The sequence below is a fragment of the Schistocerca serialis genome, chromosome 7 (assembly GCF_023864345.2).
Source record: "Schistocerca serialis cubense isolate TAMUIC-IGC-003099 chromosome 7, iqSchSeri2.2, whole genome shotgun sequence".
Lineage (NCBI taxonomy): Eukaryota > Metazoa > Arthropoda > Insecta > Orthoptera > Acrididae > Schistocerca > Schistocerca serialis.
Genome location: NC_064644.1, coordinates 245,715,115 through 245,729,616, shown reverse-complemented (window position 1 = coordinate 245,729,616; position 14,502 = coordinate 245,715,115). Strand labels below are relative to the sequence as shown.

Sequence of the window (14,502 nt, the reverse complement as noted above, 5' to 3'; positions counted from 1 at the left end):
CATTTCACTGTTTTATTCTTTCTGTTTTATGCTTGCAGCAGTATACAGATGTTGGTTTTCCTGTGGATTTTGTCACTCTTGTATTGTGTGTCTAGTATTAAGTAAGGTGTCAGCGTTAGTTGGGTGCATTTTAGGATCTGTTTCTCTTAAGACATTTTATTGAGTATTCTCGTATTCTCCTTTTACCGAGTGTTATCATTTGTGTTTATTAATTCATGTTCCTTGTGTTGTAAGGCTGAATAAATTGAGAGGGGCTGATTTATCCATATCGTGTCCTATTGTATTAAGTATTAGTGTGTTGTGATATTTATCTGTGTACCGTTTATTGTAAAATGATTCATACCATGGTGCAAATTGTTAAAAGGTGTAAAATCTTGTATTGGATGTTAAGTAATATTTTGTTAATCTAAGTGATGACTTTCTTGTTGCTTCTTATCTTGTATGAATTCTGAATTGTTTACACTTATTAATGAAATTAAGACTTTAAGCCAAGTAAACCTCCACTTCCACCCCCACGATATCCTGTGCCAAATACTGATTCGCAATGAAAAAGGAATGCGTATTTCTACTCTGTCACTATTGGTCAAATAGCTGACTGGAACGTTAAACCCTGATCTTGTATCCTTTCTTTCCCATTGTCCAAACTGAGCTATGTGGCGCAGAGGTCAAGGTATTGGATTCGCTTTTAGGGATTACGCCTGTTGAGATTCCCCTCTGGTCAACCAGATTTAAGTTTCCTATGATTTCCATAACTTTCTAAATGCAAATGCTGGGACGGATCCTTTGAGAGGCCAATTGCTTCTCAGACCTTCCCCAGTTTCAGTTTGTGCTCAGTCTCTAATGAGCTGGTTGTCAACAGGCCATGAAACCCTTGCCATCCTTCTGTCCCACTGCCGGAAGAACATTGACCTTTGTGGTAGTGGAACGTTATGCTATATATTGTAGTCATTAATCCACAATAAAGGCGCTCTTGACCATTAAGTTATCGGGGATCGTGAAAACTTTTTGACAGTCTAAAACTGTGCTGGACTGGGACTGGAACCTTGCCTTTTGCGGTTAATGCTCATAGAGACTGAGGCACGACTATTGGAATTCCCTCCCCTTAGTTTCAAATTTGATAGTACCTCTCTCCTCCACTTCTCTAACTGCACTGAAAATATTAGCTCTCTTGCCTGTTATCCAGGACAAGCACTCGCGGAAGAAAAAAACAGTTCTTTAGTCTGCCAGGAACTTTCAAAATAACGCAGCAAGGAATTCACCTTGGAGTCGGAGATTTGTTCACTTGTAAACTATATGACCTTGCCTGGGAGGAAGCGGGATAACGTACCTTGCCACTTTCCACGAATCTGAAACCAGGGAAACATGTATGAGCCTGTATCGATAGGCAGAGGAGATAGGTGAACCTTTGCCACACTCCCTTCAACAGGTGTGGAAAACATCGCTGACAGCGTAGATCCGAGCTGACTACAGGGACCTTGCATTACCTGAATGAACCACTTCACACTCGCCCACACGTTTTGGTTAGGGAAAGTAGAAGTTACTAAGTACTAACAGTGGAACATAACGATGTATCTCAGCACTATATATTTCTAGATTTCCATGACGTAAAGTGATGGTGGTTCTCAGTTGGAACGACGTTTGTCAATAAAATCTTTATTTTTTTATTTATTAATTACTCTGTAATCGCAAAAATTAGAAGTCAAATTTTCCTGACTTTACTGTAGTATGGAAAAATTGTTTCTAAAAATAGAATTTCGGGAAAAACTTAGAAAAAGGAACATTTCATAATAAAAGTACGAGTAGATAGAACTCGAAAGAGCAGTCAGTGTTTTCCAACATTTTTATGAAAGCATTTGACATAAATTAGATATCATACAAAGAAACATACCGAAAATTTGCTACATAAGATAAATAACACAAAAAGATTACATGATGAATTTAAAAAAGTAACATCTTTTGTAGAGCCGTTGCCAATCTCGGTAGTAGGTTACTGGACTACTGGAGGGGAGTGTCATTACATCTGCGAAAATTCTGCGATATATATTCAACAATTTTCTTCAAATCCTCAAACATTTTTTATTCGGTGAACAAGCCACAAAAGAGTTACGTAGCGAGCTGAAAGTATTGCTGTTTTGAAACTGCAGTGGCTTTTCTCGTCATCGACAAACAATTGAAAGTTCTGTCTATTGTGCATAATGCTGAAATTTCACGTAGTTACTAGGCGAAAATGTAACTTCCTGTTCGGCAACAAACGTCTTGTCTAGTGATTCCCGGCTAAAGGTCTTTTCTTGTAACAGCCTTTCAATCAGTTATCAAAACTCGAAGCGTGTAAAGATTCGAAATTTGTGGCTTGAAACTCAGCATAAGATAGTTTATAGCTGACCGCCTATTCTTCTGGGACATACACGCGGTTATCTTTATTTAGTATTTTTTTTATCTGACAGTTAGGAAGAAAGAAATGGTCTCTAGTATGAAAAATATGTGTAATCCTGCCGAAACATAGATAACGCACATGTACGTCTATAATCTGCGAACCGCTGTAAAGTGCATGACAGAGTCTGTCTCCAGTTCTAACCTGTATTGAGACTTCTTCTCGTTCCATTTGCGTATGGAGTGCTGAAAGAATGACTGCTTAAGCGCGTCTGTGCATAATCTAGCTAGTCTGATCTTGTCTGCACTGTCCAAACGGGAGAGATATGTGAGGGGTTTAGTGAATTCCTGTATTTAGCATTTAATACTGGTTCTTGAAACTTTGTAAGTGGACTTCCCCAAGATAAATGGTGTCTTATAGTTGGTGTCTTATCTTCATGCATCTGCCGGCTCATATTTTCCGGCACCTGGGTGTCGCGTTCCCGTGGGTCAAACAAATCTAAGACATTCGTGCAACCCCTCTTTGCGTAGGTTTAACGACCCCTCCTCGTCCTATTTTCACGTTCCAAACTGTTGAATAATATTCTGGTAATTACTCAGAGAAAGACAAAATCGGTTTCGCCCAGGTCAACAGCCAGAGAAAGTAAGCCATTTCAATTATAGAAGTTAAAGATTAATTTATGCATCTGGACAACATGTTGCAAACATCATTGCTTCGTTTCTTTGCTTTTCCTTCATGTTATCTATCCTTTGCAGCAGAAACCACATGAGTTGCGGATTTAAGCTGTTTGTGCAGTTACCGCTATAAGACGTGTGTATTCGAGGCAAGTAACAGGACTAGCGTGATATCTACACACACACACACACACACACACACACACACACACACACACACAAGCGCGCGCGCGCGCGCGCGCGCGCGTGCACGCACGCACGCACGCACGCACGAGCGCACACACTATGTGTTGACCTGAGACAACTTCATTAATGACTAGAAACGTACTGCGGGCAGTCCGATGTATGCGTGGTTTCGTGCGATCATTGATTCGATTGCAGCTCTGTTTTGGGTACATACTACTTGATGAGCTAGAAACGTTTACGTAACTTATAATTCTGCCATACACTACATTACGATCTTAGGTAAAGGACAAAATCCCCGAGAAAGACATCATTATTAATAAATAAGAACTTATTCCCAGTGATTAGGCTGCCGTTCAAAAGTATTTACAAGACATTTTTAAGATTGCGGTTATGGTATCTAAAATAACGGTCAATATGACAACTGAAGACATACACTGTTGTGCAAAACTTATGGCAAAATGTAACGTAGCTCCTCGAAACTTGAACCACAGAAAGAACTGCTACAGTTTAGTACAGAAGGTAACTGAAAAAAATACGCAATGAGATGACCAGAAATGACAGTTTTATTCAAAGACAGTTACTACATTGAAGCCCCTACACATTAAAAAAGGCGTGAAATGGTTCTTAACAGGCTATGTGATCACCGCGGACGGCAGTTCATGTTCTGAAACGTGTTCCCACGTTGGCCACAAGGTTGGTAAGGAGTTCTTGTGCTGGTCGCTGTGGCCGAGCGGTTCTAGGCGCTTCATTCCGGAACCACGCTGCTGCTGCGGTCGCAGGTTCGAATCCTGCCTCGGGCATGGATGTGTGTGATGTCCTTAGGTTAGTTAGGTTTAAGTAGTACTAAGCCCAGGAGACTGATGACCTCAGATGTTAAGTCCGATAGTGCTCAGAGCCATTTTTGGAGTTCTTGTGGTAGGGCGTTCCATTCCTACACCGCCGCGTTTGGCAGCTGTTGGACGGTCGTTGTTGCATGTGGACGTGCTGCGACAGGGCTTCCCAGTGCTCCTACAAGTGTGAGTGGGATCTGAGTTGGGGGAACCGTTGGGCCAATCCATTCGCTGAAGAAAAGCTCTTGCCCCTACTTATTTTCTGAGAATTACGCTACTGTACGTTCAGTATCAACAAAATGTTGATGATAAATCATGACGATGTCTAACAATACTTTCTAAGAACATACTCCGAATTATGAACCGGAAATTCAGGAAAACTGCGTTATTTGGCGCTAGATCGGCACGCAGCAACTCGCCAGCCGCTACGGTTAATGACATCTGGCCTAGAGTCGAAGCATCAGAATGACGTACCCCTATACGTCATCGAACTTCAGTTCGCCTCGATGTTCAGTCTGGTTAGAACTAGTTTTTTGGCTAGTCATGGCAACTCCATGTATACTACTGGCCATTAAAATTGATACACCAAGAACAAATGCAGATGATAAACGGGTATTCATTGGACAAATACATTGTACTAGAACTGACATGTGATTACATTTTCAGGCAATTTGGGTGCATAGTTCCTGAGAAATCAGTACCCAGAACAACCACCTCTGACCGTAATAACGGCCTTGATACGCCTGGGCATTGAGCCAAACAGAGCTTGGATGGCGTGTACAAGTACAGCTGCCCATGGAGCTTCAACACGATACAACACTTCATCAAGAGTAGTGACTGGCGTATTGTGACGAGCCAGTTGCTGGGCCACCATTGACCAGACGTTTTCGATTGGTGAGAGATCTGGAGAATGTGCTGGCCAGGGCAGCAGTCGAACATTGTCTCTATCCAGAAAGGCCCGTACAGGAAATGCAACATGCGGTCGTGCACTATCTGGCTGAAATGTAGGGTTTCGCAGGTATTGGAATCCTGAATGAAAGCAACCTACTTTCAGAAAATAATGTGTTGCATTACTTATTGAACGCCCCTCGTACTTACAGCACAACTAGTAAAGATTACGCATCGGATTTCTCATTTACAAATTTCATTTTAATGTTGTAGTTGGTGATAAAATTGCGTTATGTCTCGTGTAGGACGGAGAAACCCGTACAATCATGTGTCGGTATTCGCAGGTATCGAATGAAGGGTAGAGCCACGGGTCGTAACACATCTTGTTGCATCAATAACCTCCTCCTCATCCACTTACTGCTTCCGCACAGATGGGTCTTCGTTGTCCTTTATGGTCTTCTATTAGGCGGCGCTAGACGTCCTTATTCAGAATCATCTCTACGTCACTCAGTAACATGTTTTGGCGGTACATCATTCGCACCTTACTTGCGTGCTAAGTGATCTTCGAGATATTTTGACCGAATTGTTTAACAGGTTCGTCAGACGCTGTATGTTTTTCCAGACCGTCGTTGATTGGTACGACTGGATTTAGGCCAGACTAATATGAGTACCTACTTATTCGACGTGTGTTTTAGCTTTACAGTAGCTTAGCAGTACGCTGTACGTGCTGTGCTCTGGCGTTAACAGCCACGATAAGAAGTTCGAACGAACTGAAGCGTACTGTAAACCACGATTCACGAGAGATAGGAGCTGGCGAACCTTCGGTGCCATCAGTATCAAGGCACAGATTAGGCGTCGTGTTTTTCCCATTTCTCTCGCATGTGATTGCGCCAGAGTATGTCGTCTTAGGTTTCTCTTGCTGTTTCGTAGAATGAAGGGGAATCTGTCTGCTAGCTCAGGCCAGTATTACCCATGCACTTTACACCGACGTTATTTTGATTTCTTTCATTCATCTGAGTTACACAACGCACGAACGTTTTCACGTTTCAGCGCACTGGAAGTATGTAAGAGTAACAATACATACGGGGAGAGTTCAATAAGTAATCCAACACTTTTTTATCGGCCAGTTTTGGTTGAAAAATGTGGAATTTGTTGTGGGACATTGTCGCATATCCCCGCTTCAGCTCCTATGGTTTCATAAAATTCCAGTGGATGGTGCTACTAAGCTTAGCCTTCAAAATGGCGTCTGTAACAGAGGAGCGTTCCAAGTAGAGAGGTGTCATTCTGTTTCTTTTAGCGGAAAACCAGAGCATCGCAGATATTTGTAGGCGCTTGCAGAATGTCTACGGAGACGTGGCAGTAAACAAAAGCACGGTGAATCGTTTGGCGAGGCGTCTGACGTCATCGCAACAAGATCGCGCAAACCTGTCTGATCTCCCGCGTGCTGGCCTGTCGCACATACCAGTGACTCCTGCAATGCTGTAACGTGCGGACACTCTCATTCGAGGTAATCGACTTACACAATGAAACAGCTCTCTGCACAACTATATGTCTCTGTTGGTAGTGCTGACAGACTTGTTCACCACTAGGGGCTCCTCGCCGCCTAATAGAAGACCATAAAGGACAACGAAGGCCCATCTGTGCGGAAGCAGTAAGTGGATGAGGAGGAGGTTATTGGTGCAACAAGACGATGGCTCCGACATCGACCAGTAGACTGCAGGCGTACAGGCCATCCCGGTAAGATGGCGTAAGGCCGTCGCGTTGAACGGAGAGTATGATGAAAAATAAGGTTTTGTAGTCAAAAGAGTGAGAAATACACTCCTGGAAATTGAAATAAGAACACCGTGAATTCATTGTCCCAGGAAGGGGAAACTTTATTGACACATTCCTGGGGTCAGATACATCACATGACCACACTGACAGAACCACAGGCACATAGACACAGGCAACAGAGCATGCACAATGTCGGCACTAGTACAGTGTATATCCACCTTTCGCAGCAATGCAGGCTGCTATTCTCCCATGGAGACGATCGTAGAGATGCTGGATGTAGTCCTGTGGAACGGCTTGCCATGCCATTTCCACCTGGCGCCTCAGTTGGACCAGCGTTCGTGCTGGACGTGCAGACCGCGTGAGACGACGCTTCATCCAGTCCCAAACATGCTCAATGGGGGACAGATCCGGAGATCTTGCTGGCCAGGGTAGTTGACTTACACCTTCTAGAACACGTTGGGTGGCACGGGATACATGCGGATGTGCATTGTCCTGTTGGAACAGCAAGTTCCCTTGCCGGTCTAGGAATGGTAGAACGATGGGTTCGATGACGGTTTGAATGTACCGTGCATTATTCAGTGTTCCCTCGACGATCACCAGTGGTGTACGGCCAGTGTAGGAGATCGCTCCCCACACCATGATGCCGGGTGTTGGCCCTGTGTGCCTCGGTCGTATGCAGTCCTGATTGTGGCGCTCACCTGCACGGCGCCAAACACGCATACGACCATCATTGGCACCAAGGCAGAAGCGACTCTCATCGCTGAAGACGACACGTCTCCATTCGTCCCTCCATTCACGCCTGTCGCGACACCACTGGAGGCGGGCTGCACGATGTTGGGGCGTGAGCGGAAGACGGCCTAACGGTGTGCGGGACCGTAGCCCAGCTTCATGGAGACGGTTGCGAATGGTCCTCGCCGATACCCCAGGAGCAACAGTGTCCCTAATTTGCTGGGAAGTGGCGGTGCGGTCCCCTACGGCACTGCGTAGGATCCTACGGTCTTGGCGTGCATCCGTGCGTCGCTGCGGTCCGGTCCCAGGTCGACGGGCACGTGCACCTTCCGCCGACCACTGGCGACAACATCGATGTACTGTGGAGACCTCACGCCCCACGTGTTGAGCAATTCGGCGGTACGTCCACCCGGCCTCCCGCATGCCCACTATACGCCCTCGCTCAAAGTCCGTCAACTGCACATACGGTTCACGTCCACGCTGTCGCGGCATGCTACCAGTGTTAAAGACTGCGATGGAGCTCCGTATGCCACGGCAAACTGGCTGACACTGACGGCGGCGGTGCACAAATGCTGCGCAGCTAGCGCCATTCGACGTCCAACGCCGCGGTTCCTGGTGTGTCCGCTGTGCCGTGCGTGTGATCATTGCTTGTACAGCCCTCTCGCAGTGTCCGGAGCAAGTATGGTGGATCTGACACACCGGTGTCAATGTGTTCTTTTTTCCATTTCCAGGAGTGTAGTATGACGGATTGGCATCCTGAATGAAAGCAACCTACTTTCAGAAAATAATGTGTTGCATTACTTATTGAACGCCCCTCGTACTTACAGCACAACAAGTAAAGATCACGCATCAGGTTACTCATTCACAAATTTCATTTTAATGTTGTAGTTGGTGATAAAATTGCGTTATGTCTCATGTAGGACGGAGAAACCTGCACAATCATGTGTCGGTATTCGACAGCTGCAGTATCACTGTCTACAGAGACTATGGTTTACCAAGCCGCGGAACTACTGCTTGCGATGGTCAGGATCTCACGACTGTCATGCGTATATGCAATCGATGGGTTCAGATGAGCCATACCCGATGGCATACAGGATCTCAGTGGCCCCACTTCATCATCGTGCGAGAGGATAGACATGAGGTTCGCTCCGCCGTCCATAATAGTATATCCACGGCATATGTTTGTTGCATGGGCTTGTTTGCAGCAAGGTAAGTATTCAGACAGACAGTGCTACAACGTCTGAATCGTAACGGACAGCCAGAGCAGTGACCATCGTTGCGGCTTCCCTTGAAGAGACCGCAGGGAGGGGCGAGTGGGCGTGTCGATACTGATATGCACAACATCTACACTTGGCACAGTAGCGGCACTACGTAGCCTTTTGAGACGCGTCTCCCTTATGCCTAGAGCATCACGACGGACGAATCCGTGTGTGGAGTTTGATGATATCGAAAGTTGCCAGATTGAATTTGTTATCGCCATATAGGGCCAGCATAAGACTCAATGGTGTGAGGTGCCATTGGTTCGCGTAACCGATAATTAGAAAAACAGCCGTTATATTCCTGACGTCTGAAGGCCACTAGATCTCCCGAAACTTTGAGATCTTGACTTTATATTTCAGCAAGATAACGCAAGACCCACCTTTCCCGTGCTGTCCTGTAGCACTGTTGCTATTTTTTAAAAATTTCAGGCATCAAATACATCGATCTCTAAAAAGGGTCACTATCAGTACTTAATTTATCGAAAAAGTTATAGCTATATCGACGGAGAAATGACGATAAAGCGGCATATAAAAATATCAGATGCGGATTGAGCTGGTTTTAGAGCTGCATATTTAAGAATGATTTATTATTAGATATTCTGTACATCAACAATCTAGCAGCCTAACCATCCCTCTTAAAGCAAGAATTGAAAGGTAAACGATGCACATTCACGCTTGGCAATAACCGCTTTGCTAACATTCGTAACTACAGGTAAGTGGCACAATAAAAGGTGTCCGATGGGTCCGTCGTTCGGTTTCGTCACATATCCGATTTGTCCGGAACACTTCATGTCGACTTCCCTGTTTTTTTCATTTCAGCCAACTCCAGCGGTTTGTCAGTTGTAGCGCCCAAATAGCATGGTGAAGCTAAACGTTGCAGATTCGTTCGTAGCGCCGAGCGCCTATTACGTCAGCATTTCCCCTCACACGTCTCCGCCAACCGCAAAGACCCATCTTGTTATTCAGATTTTTGTTCATCACCCTCAGCAACTGGTTTTGAAGACTGTCGATGTGAAGAAACAGCACACTAGTTGCATTAAAATTGTGCTGTATCTTCACATCGCAATCTTGTTATACCATTCACACCACCACCCCCCAGCACAATCGGACTTCTTTTTTTTGTGCCACCTATAGTTGCTTCGCACACCCAAAGAGAAAGATTAGATGGGATGAAAGCTCAAAAAGTAGTAAGACTCCTACACACAGTAAAAGTAAAATTATTTTCTACTGCAATTTCAGAAGAACAACTTCACATATTTACCGAAAATTGTGAAAGAAATATAATATAGAATAAAAATATCAGCATTCGATATTGCCATTTTGATATCGACATTTTGGGGAAAGGTAGCGACGATACGTATCGATATTCTAAGGAAGCAATGTCGATATGTCGAAATTCTTTCAACAGCTCTACTGTCCTGTCCGAAGTCGACACAGATGATGTTCAATTGTTGCTGTGATCATCACTTTCTCGAGATGTCTCACCATTTCAAAACATTTGGTAGAGGGTCGCGGCGAGGAGCCCCTAGTGGTGAACAAGTCTGTCAGCACCACCAACAGAGACATATAGTTGTGCAGAGAGCTGTTTCATTGTGTAAGTCGATCACCTCGAATGAGAGTGTCCGCACGTTACAGCATTGCAGGAATCACTGGTATGTGCGACAGGCCAGCACGCGGGAGATCAGACAGGTTTGCGCGATCTTGTTGCGATGACGTCAGACGCCTCGCCAAACGATTCACCGTGCTTTTGTTTACTGCCACGTCTCCGTAGACATTCTGCAAGCGCCTACGAATATCTGCGATGCTCTGGTTTTCCGCTAAAAGAAACAGAATGACACCTCTCTGCTTGGAACGCTTCTCTGTTACAGACGCCATTTTGAAGGCTAAGCTTAGTGGCACCATACATTGGAATTTTATGAAACCATAGGAGCTGAAGCGGAGATATGCGACAATGTCCCACAACAAATTCCACATTTTTCAACCAAAACTGGCCGATAAAAAAGTGTTGGATTACTTATTGAACTCTCCTCGTATGTATTGTTACTCTTACATACTTCCAGTGCGCTGAAACGCGAATCTTTCACATAACAAAGCAAGTAGCACACTGGTAAGTAGCGTACAGTCATGTCAACCTTTAGATCCACACAAGTTTCGGTCTGAATTTAGGTCACTGTATAGAGAAAACAGACTAAATAAGACAAAAAATAGAGTAAATAAGAAAACAGACTAAAATAGACTAAATAAGACAAATACGAAGTCAGATAAGTAGCTTTGTTACCACTATCCCTTTATTTATTTATCGTGTCAAAAGTACAGAAACATATATAAATATATATATATGTTACACATGTAATTTTACACAAAAGAAGAACAAAAAATAGGACACCTCAAGTGCATTTGGTGTAACTCTCTTAAGGTCTTGCATGGTGCAGGTGGTTGGTGATGAGGAACACAGAAGGAAATGGCTGTCAGTCTGCTCAACGCCACGCTGGCAAAGAACTGAGTCCACAGAGAAACCCCAAGTCCGCAGACTGTCTTGCATCTCGTTGTGTTTGATCGTAATCTATTGAGAGACCTCAATATTGACCACCTCTCCGAATGTCTGCGGGGAAGTTCTTCCTTTGGAGACATCCATTCTCCCAAATACCGACATTTCTCCCGCCATCTCGAGATCCTTGCCGTATGTGGATGCTCGATGAGAGCCTCAGTAGTTGTCAAGAAGCTCTTTCTTGATTTCAGCCTAGGATGTGTGGGCTGACGACCATATAGTGGATGGGCGTCCTTCGTTGTGGCCTTACTTTTCTCATATCTCTCAGCTGCCTCACGTCTGATTTCATGAGGAGCTATGCCAGCGAGGCAATGGAGTAGGTCTTAAGCAACCCGGGATAATCCGGCAAGACTCATTTAGAGCCACATCTACGTTCCTGGCATGACTGGACTTGTACCATACCGAACATGCATATTCAGCAGTGGAATAACACAGAGCAAGCGTGCTTGAGCGCACAGTGCATGTATTAGCACCGCATGATGTACCTGTCAATTTTAGCACTATGTTATTTCTGGATGCCACTTTCTGTCTGGTGTTTAGGCAATGTTCTTTATATGTTAGGACGCGATCTAGAGTTACTCCAAGATATTTGGGAATAAGATTATGTTCGAGTATGATGCCTCTCCAGAATATATTTAAGCATCTATTTGCCTGTTTATTCTTCAGGTGGAAAGCGCAGGTCTGAGTCTTCGCAGGATTAGGTTTCAAATAATTCCCATGATAGTAAACAGTGAATTCTTCCAAAGTTTTGATAGCGTATCTTCTACAGTCTCAAAACAGTCAGCCAGAGTAGTGATAGCGCAGGCATCAGCATAAATAAAGCTTCGCCTTCCTTCAGGGATAGGTTGATCATTGGTACAGATGTTGAATAATAGCGGCGCAAGCACGCTGCCTTGTGGTAGCCCATTTTTCTGAGTCCTCCATCTATTTTTCTTACCCTAAAATTCCACACAAAAATCTGCGGTTCTGGAGAAGGTTTCTAATATTGCACATGAGTGTGAAGTCTTCAGTTATATCATAAACTTTATTCAGAAGGAGCCGATGGTTGATCGTATCGTAATTCGCGGATAGATCGATAAAGACAGCACCTGTAATGAGCCGTTTCTCATATCCATCTTCGATATGTTGTATTAAGTTTAATATTTGAAACGTGCGACTTTTCCCTTCTCTGAAACCTGCTTGCTGTGGTATTAGAAGAAGCTCCAACTTTCTAATGATTCTCTGAAGAATGAGCCTCTCCAGTATTTTATAGAGGTGACCGAGTAATTTTTGAGATATTTCCTACCCTTTCCTGGTTTGGGTATGGCAATTACTCTTGCTTTTCGCCATACTTTAGGGATCTTGCATTCTCGAATACAGTTGTTCATAAACTCCAGTAACCAAAGCATTGTAGCAGGACCAAAATTCTTGATTTGTTCAGCTCTAATGTCATCCAATCCTGCTGCTTTTCCCAATTTACATTTATTCAGGGCTGAATTCAATTCTTCAAGAGAGAAAGAAGGAGGTAAGATACTACTCTCTTGATCCGTTTTCCTGAATAATTGTTTCCTCTCTATATATCTGGGTTTAGTAGATTTCCCATTAATGAGGAGCTGGTGAGCAATTTGGTTTGGTTTAGTATTAACATATGTGTTGACCTGAGTGTTATCATTACTCAGGCGACATAATAGCCTCCAGGCCTTTTGGGTACTTTTACTCATGTCACAGTCGACCATTAATTGTACCCATTCTTCTCTCTTAGCCTCAGATATTAAAGAGAGGACATTCTGTGCAAGGCTTGATGTGGCTTCACTGAAAGGATCTTCTTCAAACTTCCTGAAGTATTTTTCAAGAAGAGTGGCCGTTTCAGGTGTTATACCCTTGATATAGTTCATTCTGCATCCCCTTGGAATTGATGCTCGGGAGGAGGCATTAACGATGTTAACAAATTTCTCATATTGATCTATCACAGGATCTATAGTTACAATTTTCTCATCTAATAATTTTGAAAATTTCTGCCAATCACCCTTTTTGAAATTGTACCTTCGTCTGAAAGGGATTTCTTGAGGTCTTACTTGTGGGAGAACTTGACACATAATGGGTCGATGTTGTGTATTCGGTATGGGCTTACAGACGGATTTAGTGCAGGTATGAAAAATACTTTCACTTACAAAAAGCAGATCCGGATTATAGCCACGTTTCCAGCGTCCACTGTAGAAAGAATGAGGTAGTTTGCTGTCTTGAAGGAGGGAGAGATGGAAAGTTTCAGCCCACAGAAGGACAGCCTCGCCATTTTGATTTTGATCCTCTTGAGTGTACCCCCAAACATGACTGTGACTATTGAAATCACTTATAACAGTAGAAGCTTTCTCTGTATTAAAATTTTCAGATGGAGTGAAGGAAACATCTGTTGCTGGAGATTTGTATACTGATGTGACTGTGCAGTTACTTAACAGTAATAATTTCAATATTGTTATCGTCTGACTGACAAACACTACAGACTTCAAGGTCAGGTCTTATAAAAATAGCGCTTCCGTACTGTGCATGTGGTCTTTCAGCAACCAGTTTCATTCCAGAAACAGAAGAACGTCTCTGCTGGGTATCCCTATGTATTTCTTGAACACCCAAAACTTCACAGTGCTTAGTGTGCCACATGCCTTGCAAGAGTAGTTGCTTGCAGGGATATATTCCTTCGATATTCACGGATATTACAGTCAACACTGGTCCTAAAAAGGACCGTTGACTTGATGTCTCTGATACTTCTGGTGTGAAAGGATCAGCCGCCAGGTCATTCTGAGTTGGACTCTGACTTTGCCCAATATCTCTGTACTTATCATCAAACGTCGCAGTCTTCGGGGAGGCTCGTTACGTGTACCCCACCACTATCCATATCTGAATGGAATTATAAGACTATTAAAATCACTAATATTATCATGCATAGGCGTGTAAAGGCCTCCAGATATTTTTCATGGACAGCGGCCTTCAGCTGTATGCCTTCATTTTAGCCGTAATCATGTATCCTACTTTAATGCATTTCCTGATGAATAATATAGTTTTTCTGTATGGTCTAGTGATTCCTAACACAATATCGCCGTTACTCGCTCAACAACCCTTTATTTTTGACTGGTTTTCGCATTAACAAGCCACGTCTCACGGCCTCATTCGACACTTTTAATACACTCTGACGTACATTTTACTTTGGCGACGTGAGTGGTGTTTACGTTTACTTTACTGACCAGCCTCAACCTTAGTTTCGTAAACTGTA

At 43.8% G+C, this 14,502-nt stretch overlaps 1 protein-coding gene across 1 annotated transcript in view; it reads right to left on the bottom strand.

Moving 5' to 3' along the window:
* The window catches only part of LOC126412633 (bumetanide-sensitive sodium-(potassium)-chloride cotransporter-like), a 594,798-nt gene that overhangs the window by 37,844 nt on the left and 542,452 nt on the right, over positions 1-14,502 (bottom strand). The window lies entirely within an intron of this gene.